Source organism: Pristis pectinata, chromosome 29 (assembly GCF_009764475.1).
Source record: "Pristis pectinata isolate sPriPec2 chromosome 29, sPriPec2.1.pri, whole genome shotgun sequence".
Lineage (NCBI taxonomy): Eukaryota > Metazoa > Chordata > Chondrichthyes > Rhinopristiformes > Pristidae > Pristis > Pristis pectinata.
In genome coordinates this window covers 11,840,728-11,854,701 of record NC_067433.1, presented here as the reverse complement: position 1 = coordinate 11,854,701, position 13,974 = coordinate 11,840,728, and the positions used below count along the sequence as shown (strand labels likewise).

General features: G+C 44.6%; 1 protein-coding gene across 2 annotated transcripts in view; it reads left to right on the top strand.

The window, feature by feature from the left end:
• Nucleotides 1-6,319: 6,319 nt before the first annotated feature.
• Nucleotides 6,320-13,974, top strand: part of sema4c (sema domain, immunoglobulin domain (Ig), transmembrane domain (TM) and short cytoplasmic domain, (semaphorin) 4C) — a 113,587-nt gene continuing 105,932 nt past the window's right edge. Inside the window, exons 1-2 of one of the 2 annotated variants that reach the window (XM_052041150.1) lie at nt 6,320-6,385; nt 7,089-7,179. The gene's annotated coding sequence lies outside the window, so the exon portion shown is untranslated. Of the gene's footprint in view, nt 6,386-6,775; nt 7,180-13,974 lie in introns of those variants that run through there. The other variant, XM_052041151.1, reaches the window with a different exon arrangement.

The following is a 13,974-nucleotide window of genomic DNA, read 5'->3' as shown; positions in this document are numbered from 1 at the left end:
CCCACTATATCCATGCCATCCATCAAGCACCCATCTATACCTGTCCCATTTACCACGAGTTGGCCCACAGCCTTCTATGCCTTGGCAATACAGTGTGTCTTTGTCGGAAACTGGAGCATAGCTGAGTTTGTGTTAAGATCAAAGAAGGTGTTGAAACACATATAGAAGTTGGATCACAGGAAGACATCATTAAAGAATTCTCCGACTTTAGATAACTTTAGATTTTTTTCTTTCTGTCTTTATCAGAACTGACCATTTTACCAACCATCCAGCTGTGATTCTGGCTCAGTTTTTCTGTCTCTGTTAGTACAGCCTGCCCTGCTGAGCATGTCCCACAGCTCTGCTATTAGTAACACGTACACAGACAAAGAAGAATAATGTGCTTCTAATAGCCACATTAACTCATTTGATCTCACCCTCTGTGAGTTACTCCCTTTGTTCTACCCGTCCACCCCCCACTTTCTTTGCTACTGAAAACTAACTTGTTTTCTCTCTTTTTCTGTTCTGATGGAAGATCCTGGACTAGAAATATTAAATCTGTTTTTCCTTTATTATATTATGCTACCAGCACTTTCTGTTTTTATTTCAAATTTTCAGCAACTGTACTTTTTGTTCTGATTATCATTAAAGACCTGTCTGTGCAGTATAATGGCAAGTGCAGTATAATGACTAACTTACTGAATAAGTAACCAAAGATCTGACTTATTGAGTTCAAATCCCATCAGGGCAAATGGGGAACATAAATTTAGGTAATTAAATACATTTGGAATGAATTAGCTAGTAACAGTAATGATGAACATTGAGCTACAAGATTGTCATAAAAGATATTTAGAAGGCTGAGGACCAAGTGCTGGTAAATGGGAGCAAAAACCAAACTGCTGGAGGGACCCAGTTGGTCAGGCAGCATCTGTGGAGGCAAAGGGATGGTCGACATTTCGGGCTGAGACCCTGCATCAGGACAGAGAGTGTAGAGGGATGATAACCAGTATAAAGAGGTGAGGGGGAGGGGTGAGACAGGAGCTGGCAAGCAAGAGAAACAAAGGACTGCAGATGCTGGAATCTAGAAGAAAAAGCAACAAGATGCTGGAGGAACTCAGTAGGTCAGGCAAGACCTGCTGAGTTCCTCCAGCATCTTGTTTTTTTTTCATCAGGAGCTGGCAAGCAACAGGTGAAGACACAAGAAACTGCAGATGCTGGAAATCTGGAGCAACACACAGACCGCCAGAGGATGTCAATAGGTCGAGCAGCATCTGCAGAGGAAAATGTACAGTCGACATTTTGGGTTGAGACCCTTCATCTGGATTGTTGAAGGTCGAAGGGCCTGTTTCAGTGCTGTATGAAGCTTTGACTCTATATTCACGAATCAGGTTGGGTTTTAGAGAAGGAAATCTTCCATTTTGAGTCTGGCAAACACATGACTCCAGACCTGGAGCAATGTGAACAACTTTTAACCACCTTCTAAAATGGCCTAGTAAACCATTCCATTCAAGGGGGAATTAAGAAAGGCATTGAATGCTGGTGGCCTTGCCACTGTGGACATCCTGTGAACAAAGACATAACAAAATGAGGTTAGTGTCTGCAGGAAGAGACCCAACCTGTATCATGAAGGCCTGTCCATGGTGTATTTTTGTTGAACTTTTAGTGTTGTTTTGTTATAAGTGTAAAGAACCATCAAGGTGAAATATAGTTTATTTAAAGTATATTCACAGTATAATGTTTTTAGTGAGATTATGTTCAGTGTATTGTTCTTCCTTGCATGATAGGTTTAATAGATTAATACCCAGAATGGGTTTGTTTTCTTATGAGGAAAGGTTGGACAGCCTCGATTTGTATCTGTTGGAGTTTGGAAGAGTGCAGAGAGCTTGATTGAAGCATATCAGATTCTAAGGGTTCTCGCTAGGGACGTCGGTAGGGTGTTTCCCCCTGTTGAAGAATCTCACCCATTTAAGAAAGAGATGAGGTGATTCTTTTTCTCTCTCTCAGTTGGTTGTGTCTTTGTAACCCTCTTTGTCAAGAGGTGGTTGAAGCAGAGTCTTTGAATGTTTTTAAACCAAAGGCAGATAGATACTTGATCAGCAAGAAAACAAAAGGTTACCATGGGGTAGATGGAAATGCAGAGTTGAGGTTACAATCAGATCAGCTCTATCTTATTAAATTGTAGAGGAGACTTGGACGGCTAAGTGACCTACACATCTCCTAATTGATAGGTTCCTATGTCAGGATTGTAATCTGATATCCAAGATGTTTCCTTTACATCAACACCAACTTATTCCCCTTAAAGATCTCCTGGAAACCTACTCTTACTTAGTATTTCTTCTCCAGTGATCATGTATATATGTGACCTGTCCTGGGCCCAGCACATAGATGCAACCATAAGGAAGGCGCGCCAGTGTCTTTACTTTCTCAGGAGGTTAAGGAGGTTCGGCTTGTCACCAAACACTCTAATAAACTTCTATAGGTGTACTGTTGAAAGTATCCTGACTGGTTGCATCATGGTCTGGTACAGCAATTTGAATGCGCAGGAACATAAAAAGCTGCAGAGAGTAATGGACTCAGCCCAACATATCACAGGCACATCCTTCCCCACCATCCATAGTATCTACAGGAGGCATTACCTTAAGAAGGGCACATCCATCATCAAAGATTCCCACCATCTGGAACATACCATCTTCTCACAGCTACCATTGGCAGGAGGTACAGAAGCCCCAAGTCCCACATCACCGGGTTGAAAACAGCTATTTCCCTTAAACCATTCAGTTCTTGAACCAGCCAGTGCAACCCTAATCACTACAGTTTAGCAACACTATGACCACTTTGCACTAAAATGGAACTTGTTTTCTTTAGTTCTAATTATGTTCTTTCTTGTAAAAATTGTGTATAACTTGTTTAGCTTACATTTTTCTGGTGAATGCTGCTGATATGATGCTATGTGTCTGTGATGCTGCTGCAAGTAAGTTTTTCATTGCACCTGTGCATACATGTACTTGTGCATATGACAATAAAGTCGACCTTGACTTTGATATCTAATATACCTTTTCCCTTGAAGCCACATGCAGTCACTTCCCAACTCACTTCCTAAAATATCCTTTTCAAATCCCTTTAAGATTCATCCAATCTGTTGAAAGCCATGTGGTCAAAGTGGCCGTTGGTATTTTCTCCATCTCCTTGCATTCCCAACATGGTCATTCACTCCATCCTGTTCTGTTATCCAGCAATGGACACCAGTCTAATGTGATCTGATTGCTTGGTAACCTTATGTCTCAACAATGATTTCCGCCTTCTGCCGCCACAAGCCAGCTTTGAAATATCAATCCTCATGAAAAATTATGCATCAGGTGGTGAGCCAGCTAATGCTGTGTATGTGAGACTCTCAACCCGTGTGGCACTTAACGCTGTGTATAGAACATAACATTCGGTCCAACTAAACCACGCTGCTGGTTAACTTCTCCGTGAATCTCCCTTTCATGCTCCAGTGTGCGATTATGCGGTGCTTTTAGCATAATAAAACACCCCAAAGTGAGTATTAACAAATAAAACTTGACGTCGAATCACATTTGAGAGCTGATGACCCAAAGCCTGGCATCCTATGTAGCAACCAGTCACCGTGTCACCATGTTGCGGAGCGTGCATTCATGGTATGTTATTTGCCATCATTTGTGGCATATTTTCCAGATCAAATGCTTTAGGAAAAGTGCTCCCCTTCAATTTGCACAGAAGGGAGTTACTTCTCTGCATGTGCATTTCTTTGCACACGCATTACTTTGTATCCATGCATCAATGGAGACCATTGTACTCACTGGTGGTACATTACCACATATTTGATCTTTGCACATGTACATCACTAGGCTTGTCGCTCTCTCCTTGTGTATTGTCCACGTATATAATTCTGCTTGCAAGTGCAATATATTTAATTGACATGAAGTTTCCAGTGTGTTTTGCATTGTTACTCAGCAATTGGTAACATGTATACATTCATGTAGAGATTAATTGTGTGTGTGAGTGAGTGATTATCATTTTTTTAAATGTGATACAGGCCTTCTTTATTGCTCTTGAGAGATGGAGGTGAGCAGCATTCTTGAACTGCTGGATAAGATATCTTTATTTGTCACATGTACATCGAAACACACAGTGAAATGATCTTTTGCGTGGAGTGTTCTGGGCACAGCCCGCAAATGTTGCCACTCTTCCGGCGCCAACATAGCATGCCCACAACTTCCTAACCCTTATGTCTTTGGAATGTGGGAGGAAACCGGAGCACCCGGAGGAAACCCACACAGACACGGGGAGAACGTACAAACTCCTCACAGACAGTGGCCGGAATTGAACCCAGGTCACTGGCGCTGTAATAGCATTACGCTAACTGCTACGCTACTGTGTTGCAGTCCTTCTGGAGTAGGTAAGCCCGGTGTGTGGGGTACACCCAGTCACCATGGGGGCTGGGGGTCAGTGAAGTATTTCCAAACCAGAATGGGATGAGGGGAACTTGCAGATAATGGCATTCCCACTGGCCTTGTTCTTCTGGTTGCTGAGGTCACTGGTTTGGGAGGTGCTGCCTTGGTGCAGTTTCAAGATGTTAGTGCTAAAGCCATTGTGTCAACGGTGGAGGAAATGAATCTTCAGGCACTAAATAAGCAATCAGATCACATTAGGCTGGTGTCATTGGTGGATATCAGAAAAGGGTGGAGTTGATGACCATGTTGAGAATGCAGGAAATGAATCTCTAGGTGTTAAATGGGGTGCTTTGCTCTGGATGGTGTTGAATGTCCTGCACCCGTCCAGGCCAGCTGAAAGTTTTCCATCATACAGGCGGTCCCCAGGTAATGACAGGTTCCATTTTTACAGACATACATAAGTTGATTTTATCCGTAAATCAGAAAACACACAAAAATCACTGTGGTAACCACACCTCCACAGGACTGTAATGAATAGCATCAAAAGCACATTACACTGATAAGAAAGAACAATTACTAAAAGTAGAGAGAGGGAATAAACTAGTTCTGCTGTTGTCTTATGAGGATAGGTTGAGTGAGCTCGGGCTTTTCTCTTTGGAGAGAAGGAGGCTGAGACGTGACTTGATGGAGGTGTACAAGATGATAAGAGGCATAGATCGAGTGGACAGTCAGAGACTTTTTCCCAGGGCGAATATGGCTAACATGAGGGGGCATAATTTTAAGGTGATTGAAGGAAGATATAAGGGGTAAGTTTTTTGCCCAGAGAGTGGTGGGTGCATGGAACACACTGCCGTCAGAGGTTGTGGGGGCAGATACATTAGGGACATTTAAGAGACTCTTGGATAGCCACATGAATGATAGAGAAATGGGGAAGCTATGTGGGACTGGAGGGTTAGATAGATATTAGAGCAGGATAAAATGTCCGATCAACATCGTGGGCCGAAGGGCCTGTACTGTGCTGTAATGTTCTATGTTCGCAGGAATGAACATATGTATGTACATCAGACTTCTGAATGTAATAACATTATGGCAGCTCATTCATATGTAGTGGTGTCCATAAGCCAGGCGTTCGTAATGAGGGACGGTCTGTACCTCAAACTGTGACTAGTAGATGGTAGAAAGGATTTGGAGATACAAGACACAATGACCACATTGCAGAATACCTAACTCTGAGATGTTCTTGCACCCAACTTATTTATGCAACTGGACCAATTGAATTACTGGTGAAAGGTGATGTCCCAGGATGTTGATGATGGTGGGGGGAACAATGATTATTATATCATTGAATATCAGAGGCAGGTGGGTTAGATTCTCATGTTGGTGATGGGCATGGTCCAGCCCTTGTGTGTTATTTGCCACTTAGCAGCCCAGGATACACGGTATCTAGGTCTCGCTGTGTCAAGCATGGAGTACGTCGTTTGCTGAGCAGTTCCACGTTAGTTTGAACGATCATCAGTGAACATCTGACTTCTGACATGATGGAAGAAGGTCATTGATGAAGCAGCTGAAGATACCTGTGCCTCCTGCAGTGATTGGCTGGGATCATTGACATCCAACAACCACAACCATCTTGCTGTCTCTAATATGTTACTCCAACCTATGTCTTGTTTTGCCGTCGTTTTTTCCCTCTTCACTGTCTTGTATAATTTATGTTTTGTGTGTTGACTGCAGTAAGTGCCTGTGATGCTGCTGCGAGCGTTTCATTGTACCTGTACCTCACCGTACTTGTGCATAAAGTCGACTTGACTTGACCAGCCATTGAAGTGTTTTTCCCTTGACGTTCATTGATTTGTTTCCTCCAGGGCACCTTGATACCACTCTCTTGATTTTAAGGGCAGTCAATCCACCCGCATCCCAGGAAGAGAGCTCTTTGGACCGAGTCTGTGATAGGGTGTGGAATCAACTAGCCCTGTTGAAATCCGAACTGAGTAACGGTGAGCCAGTTACTGCGAAGTGCCATTTAATCGCACTGTTAATATCTTCCCCAACTTTGTCGATGATATGTGAAAGAAAGGCGGAAAATTCGTTAAGAACTCAGCCAGTCAAGGGAAGAGAAAGCAGTTAATGTCTCGGGTCAGGGACCCTTCCTCTGAACTGGGGGGATGTCTAGCTGGGCTGGATTTGTCCTGCTTTTTGTTTTCAGGACGAATCTGGGCGATTTTTCCACTTTAATCCAGCGTTGCAACATTTGTCTGCAAATTAGTGTTTATTCAGTTGGAGTGCGATCTTTGCCTGCGTTCACTGACGCCTGTGTGTGTGTGTGTGTGTTACTACTCTCCCTCGGATTGCACGGTGTCGTTGACTGGGCGGGCAATCTCTGGGTTAGATTAGAGGCTGCGCGGGTATCAGAGAAGTTACAATAAGGAGAGCGGGCGCTGGAACCGCGTGTGGAAGGAAAGGCGAAGGGTAGACGGCTTTTCCCCGAGCAGGGTTCGGTCTGTGCTGTACATTAGTCCCTGGGAGAGGGATCTGCACAGAGAGAGAGAGAGAGAGAGAGAGAGAGGAAGAAGAAGAAGAAGACTCCAGACTCCTTGCAAGCTTTCACGATAGAGCCTTAACCATCTGGTCATTTTCAATGCGAATCTGACAGGCTCTATATATAATTTCCTTCCTCTCCTCCCTCTCACTGTTTTCCAGCCGGACTCCCATTAACATCTGCGCATGGAAGTTTCACAATAAAGACAGAAATCGTAGCCGGACTCTGGAAAGGAGCAGTCGCCAGACCAGAGTAAGTAGCATTTAAATGTCCAATTGTGTAGAGCGTTGTATCCACATTCCGGATTATTCTGTTTAGCTTTCTGGAAAGAAAGCGTCTTTTTTTTGTTTTACTGTTGCGATGAGATTCAGATATATTCAGTGTGTTTTCAGACTGCTTCGTTTTCTCCTCCTCTATCAATCGTGAATTGATTCGATTGAATTAAAGTGAATTCTGGCCGGTCCCTTCATTTGCTTCGAGACAATGAAAGCAGTCGAGCAACGGGCGAGACCAGTTAATTCAATAATTGATTGACTAAAACCGCCCCATCCTAGGAGAAAATACCAAGGTACTTGGATATTGTCTCTCTCTCTCTCAAGTTTAAATCTTGTTTACAATTGTTAAGAAAATAAGCATCTTGTCGGTGATCCTGGCATCCGATGCGTTTCTCTGGTTTTAAATTGCATTTTCTCTCGTTGTTGTTGTTGCAGTTGCGGGGTCAACGGGTTCCTGTAATTCGGTATCTTCTGGGGGTGTTTCCCTCCGCTTGCAAAGAGAAATTGGCTTTAAAACACCCCCGTTGCGTGCAGCTTTCTCAGTGCAAAAATACAAAGAGCGTGCAGATGTTTAGGAGGGGTGGGGTGGATCGAAAAGATTTAATCGAGGGAGCATTCGGATATGGAGAGAGAGAGGCACTCTGCAGTTAATGGAGGGTTTGCAACCGTGCACTGCTTGCAAAAATAGGATTTATTCATAAACCAATACCAATTTATTTCCACAGTCGGAAGGATTAGCAGTGTGGAATGAGGGGTAGGGAGTCTGTCAGCAGCTGAATCCATTCCTGCACCTGAATGCTGTGCGTAACACCTTTTGTCTGATCTGCATAGTATTTGTGAATCTCTCCAGGCTGGGAGACGCAGGCAGTCACAGGGCAGCAGATTTTTTGTTATTTCCACGTTGGATTTTTTTTGTTTGTGGAATCCCCCTGTCTCAAATAAAAAATCTGCTTTCTAAATGAGAAGGGCTTTTAAGGTTGTTATTTAGTGCTGGGATGTGTAACTTCTCTCTGCCTATTTTGTTTCAAACTGTGTATGACGTAATTTAATTTAAAGGGGCAGTTTCACTGCTCGGGAATAACAGTCACCTCAGTTTTGCACAGAAAGAGGCCACTTGGCCCATCAAGCCTATCTACTTTTTTTTTGGGGGGGGGGGAAGAACTGGTTTGTGTATATGGTACTGCCTTTCGGTGTTTCCCAAAGTGCTTTAAAGGCATTGAGGTACTTTTTTCAAGTGTAGTTACTTGTAATGTAGGAAATGTGGCAGCTGAATTGTGCACAGCAAGCTCCCACGAGTAGCTGCATTGTAATTGTCAGGTCTTTTTTTTTAAAGAAATGTTGATTTGGGTGTAAATATTGGCCTGAGGGTGTTCACATCCACGTTGGAGGTGAGTTGGTGCCCAGTTTAATGTCTCATCCAACAGTGTAGAAGTTCCCCAGCACTGTAGATTTTTATGTTCTGGTCTATTGTGTGGGGAGAATAGGATATAGGGAACATTAGCAGGGAATGGGATTGTTCTGTGAACTGGCAGAGATGGGCCAAATGGCCTCCCATGTCAGAAGGAAAATTGGAATTGCATTGGTTATCAATGGGTTGGAGTCAATTCCCTCACGGATGTGACTCCCTTGGGGACTATTTCCTTCAAGAAGAATCTGGCTATTCTTCCTGCCAGCTTTGCCCAATATTTATGCCTAAATCAACATTTCTTTTAAACAAAAATTTATCTAACGAAGGAGACATGAGATTCTGCGGATACTGGAATCTGGAGCAACACACACAAAATGCTGGAGGAACTCAGCGGGTCAGGCAGCATCTATGGAGGGAAGTAAACAGTCGATGGGTTGAAACCCTTCATCAGGCCTGGAAAGGAAGAGGGTAGATGCCAGAATTTTTTAGTGCTCAAGTTTCTCCAGTGGGATTAAATCCAGAGCCGCCTGACTCTCAATTACTACTTGCCCCAGTGCCCAGTTAACAGCAACACCATCTGTGTTCATGTAGGGGGCATCTAAGGGGCAAGTGAGTTTAAATTTTAATTGTTGCCCTAGTGGAAGTGTTGGGTCATGGAGCACTCTCTTACTATTTGTATCACCCACTGCTAACATTAAGCATTCACTGCGTCACTCTGGGTTCAAAGCAGTATCCAATTAACCAGGCCATAAAGTGTATTGAGGTCAGAATAAAGCTCCTTTGCTCAGCCATCTAACATTCCTAGGTCAGATATAGTAGTGATGCCTCCAGAATGAAGCTCCTTCAGCTGCCCTATTGACTAATTGCAGGTGAAAGACAAAATGGGGTTACAGAGATGGTCTGCCTCTACATTACCATTGATTGGATACAGAGTTAAGCTGCCTCTTTGAGTGCCCCAAGCAACAATAATTCAGATCCAGTCATGGTGACCTATTCCTGCTTGCAATACAAGATTAGATTTTGCACAATATGAATCTTGGAGTTGGGTTACAAATTGATGGGTGTTATGCTTGGAATCCATTTCCATTTGAAGCTCCGTTGAAGTTACCCCTTTGGATTGTGGAAAACCTTTTCCCAGTTAATCCAGTTCCAAATTTGGTCTCCTTCACGGTGTTCACATTCCTGAAGTCAGGGCTTTTGAGGCTACATGTCCTCCTCAAATAGTGGTTCCCAATTCAAGGTGTCTCCCCCTCCCCCCCCCCCCCCCCCCCCCCCCCCCCCCAACCCCCAGTAGTGCCTTCTGATCCTGTACGAATCCACTGGTGGTCGATGCTATTTGGCAATAATAATGCCCTCCTTCCTCATCTGGGCAATAAGAGCCAGGTAATAGGATGTTCCATGGTGAATGGCAAGACTCCCCAGCAACCGTGACTGATGAGGCCTTGACTGGGATGGCAAGTGTTGATCCACACTTTGGCACTCAATTAGGCACAGGGTGCCGATGGGCACAGTAAATGCTGCAGTAGCTGCAATTTTTCTTCTGAGGGCATCATCTTGAGTGCTTTCCATGCCCAGTGCCAGCTCATGGTCATCATAGAGTCATGCATGATAGAAGCAGGCCCTTCGGCCCACCAAGTCGGTGCCGGCCATTGTGCGCCCATTTACACCAATCCTGCTTTTTATTTGCTCCACCTTTCCATAAACTCCCCCCATCCCCCGAGATTCTATCACTCACCTACACATTGGCCCCAATTTACAGCAGCCAATTATCCCACCATCTTTTGGATGTGGGTGAAAACTAGAACACCTGGAGTAGACCCACTTGGTCACAGGGAAAGAACACCGGAAGTTGGGATTGAACTCTGATCACGGGGGCTTTCGGGCAGCAGCTGTGCCACTGTGCTGCCAGGTTCTGGTTCCTTGGTTTGGATCAATTCCTTCATTTGACCAATTGAAAGGTTGATGGGAGAGCTTGCCTGATGTTCTGGCTTGGCAACAAAGAGAGGTATTAATTGGCTGAGGAAAGTTCCTGTGTGAATCTGGATTTGGTATGCAGTTTACGCTGCTCATAGCTCGGAATGGTACTGCCAGCTGCCCTGAGAATTGTTTTCCACTAACACCCTCTCGGCAGTGTTACAAGGTTTTCCCTGGAGGCAATGTTGTCCAGTTGTAGCAGTGCCCAGTGCCCTGTTACTGGAGCTGAGGCTGCTGACTTGTATGATGATCATTTGCTTCTTGAGCACTGAGGCCTTTGTCGAATCTTTTCGTCATCTGACTTGATATCGTATGGCTTGCTGCTGGTTTTAGTGTGGGAACCAGGAGTTAAGAGGTTGGGGGGAACTTCTAGGGCTGAAGACTTGGAAGGAGAAGATATGGCTCAATGGAGGAGTGATTAAATTTTGATGATAAGCAGCAGGCAATAATTAGATATGCAGAGAGCTTAGAAAGTTTGTAGAATCATCACAGTCTTTTAGCTTTTGGCCTATTGTGTACTTGCTGATCAATAAACACCCATATACACTTTGTTCTCCCAATGATTCCATCACTGCCACTGCACCTCAGATTTTACCACCCATCCACACCCCAGGTGTAGTTTAGTGTCCAATTAATCTACCAACCCCAACGTCTTGGGGATGTGGGACGAAACTGGAGCACCTGTGGGAAACCCATGTGGTCACGGAGAATATACAAACTCCACACGGACAGCAGCGGAAGTTGGGACTGAACCCGCGTTGCTGGATCTGCTGGACGGTAGCTCTACTCACTGCACCATTGTATTGCTGAGATGGAGGAGATTAGGGTAATTCCTCCTGATCTAATCTTCTGCTTTTGGTAATCTTTTTAGTAATCTCCCTTTCTGTCCTGATGAAGGGTCTTGGCCCGAAACATCGACTGTTCATTTCCCTCCATAGATGTTGCCTGACCTGCTGAGTTCGTCCAGTGTTTTGTATGTGTGTTAGATCAGAAGGGTAGTTTGCGACGTGGAAAATCATACACTTCTGTTTCTCTTTCTTGGTTAGTGGGGCCACTTCTGTGATGGAAATGGGGACCTCGTTCCTCAGTCATTTCTGATTGAAGCCATTCTTTCATTCTTTCTCTCTACAACCTTTACCTCCTCGCTGAATATATTGGAGTTAGCTGGAATATTGTTAGCTGTCACCAGTGACAGACCCCTCCTACTGACCCAAGTGTTTGTGAGTGAACTTGGATATTGAGCATTATCACTATGGTCTTTTTCTTAGGATCTGCACAGTTCAGGAGAGGGACTGGGGGTAAACTGTCTTAATGTACACTGGTATGCCCTCTGGTACCAGGCCCACTGAAGCCAGTTGTGGTATCCTTTCAGCCAACATTCATCTTGGTGCTTGTTTAGTTTGGGGTCTGCATTAGAATAAATTCAATGTGGATTGTCCTGACCACAATTACTGGAAAACAAATAAAAGTCTTGAATTTCTTTTGTGCCCCTTGGGTCATTTTCAGCATGTTTCCAAAGTGTGTTACAGGCAGTGAAATTCCTTTTGAATTTGGGTCACTATTGTAACGTGGGAAAGACTGCAGCCAGCTTGCACACAGCAGGGTCCCATGAACAGAGGCTGTTTGACTATTCCTTTTTTCCACAGATGCTGCTCGACCCACTGAGTTCCTCTGGCAACACACACAAAATGCTGGAGGAACTCAGCAGGTCGGGCAGCATCTGCTGGGGGGAGAAAGGAATAGTCAAACAGTGGGTCGGGCAGCATCTGTGGAGGGAAATGAACAGTTGCCGTTTTGGGCCGAGACCCTTCGTTTAGTTCATTTCCCTCTATAGATGCTGCCTGACCTGCTGAGTTCCTCCAGCATTTTGTGCGTGTTGCTCCAGATTTCCAGCACCTGCAGAATCTCTTGTGAGTTCCTCCAGCAGATTATTTGTTGCTCAAGATCCCAGAGACAGCCATGTGATTCAGAGCCAGTGACCATCAGTGTTTTTTTTGATGATGATTGTCCAGGAAACCGGGGGGGGAATGTCGCACCCTGCTCTTCCTTGACATAGCGCGCTGGGATCTTTCACATCCTCTTCAAAGCTTTGGTTTAAAGTCCAGTCCAATCCAGAAAGATTAAAGAGTTCTATTGCAGTCAGCTGTCCTCTGAGCTAGAGAGAGAGAGAAGGGAGCCTGCCCAGAGGAAATGTCCCTCCCTTCCTCGGAAGGCAGAGGTAATTGAGGTTCCTCCATGAGATTCTTGAGTTATGGTAAGTCATTTCTTGATCTGTGATAGAGATAATCATTGCATCTAGGGTTTGCTGACGAAATTTCTCATAGATTAGTGCCACATTTCCTGCCATACAGGAGCAACAACACTCAAGGATTACTTCCCTAGCTGCAAAGCATTGAGGGACACTTGGCAGATATGACATGTGCCGTGGAAGTACAAGACTTCTGCATTACAACAGAGGCTACAGTTCCAAACTGTGGTGCTCTAGGACACGATAATCACACTGCAAATGCCAGTCTTTCTTTCTATGAATTTATCCTATTGTTTTCCAGTTGTGACTGTCTGTGGTTTGAAGAGCTTGATGTAGCACTTTCAGAGAGATGGTAATGTTTAAAAACGATTCCCAGCTAATCCAGCCCCCTTTTTTTAACTGCACGTTTGTGCCATTGTTATGCAGACTCCAAGAATGAGTCACTGGGATTTGTTGATTCAACCAAATTGCCCTTTTTTAATGTGCTTGTAAATAAATGACTGGTTTATTTGCATTTTTTAAGTGCCTTTGTGGTAGCAGTTGTGAGGAACAGAGTGGGAGAGAATGTTAGGAGTTGGGGGTAGGGAAAGGATGGGTGAGTGTGGGTAGAATAATGGTCTTTGAGAGAGAAGGTTAAATAAAACCTGCCATACTAGGGTAGGGAGGGTGAACCTCACCTAAATGGTCGAATTCTTTCAGGGACACGAGATTGCAGATGCTGGAATCTGGAGCAACACAAAAAGCTGGAGGAACTCAGTGGGTCAGGCAGCATCTATGGAGGGAAATGGACAGCTGAGGGTCGAGATCCTTCATCTGGACTGAGAGTGGAGTGAAGGGGTGGAGCAAGAGCTAGGTGGTGACAGGTGGATCCAGGGGTTGAGGATTGGGGGTTGATTGGCAGATGGGGGAAGGGGAGGGTGGGAATGGTGCCAGAAGCTGGGAGGAGATGGGTGGAAGGAGGGAGGATTGAATAACTGGTGTGCGTGTGTCGGGAAGTGAAGATGATACTGATGTGTAAGAATGGGAGAAGTACATAGAACACTCCAGCACAGTACAGGCCCTTCAGCCCACAATGTTATGCCGACATTTTATCCTGCTCTAAGATCAATCTAACCCTTCCCTCCCACATAGCCCTCCATTTC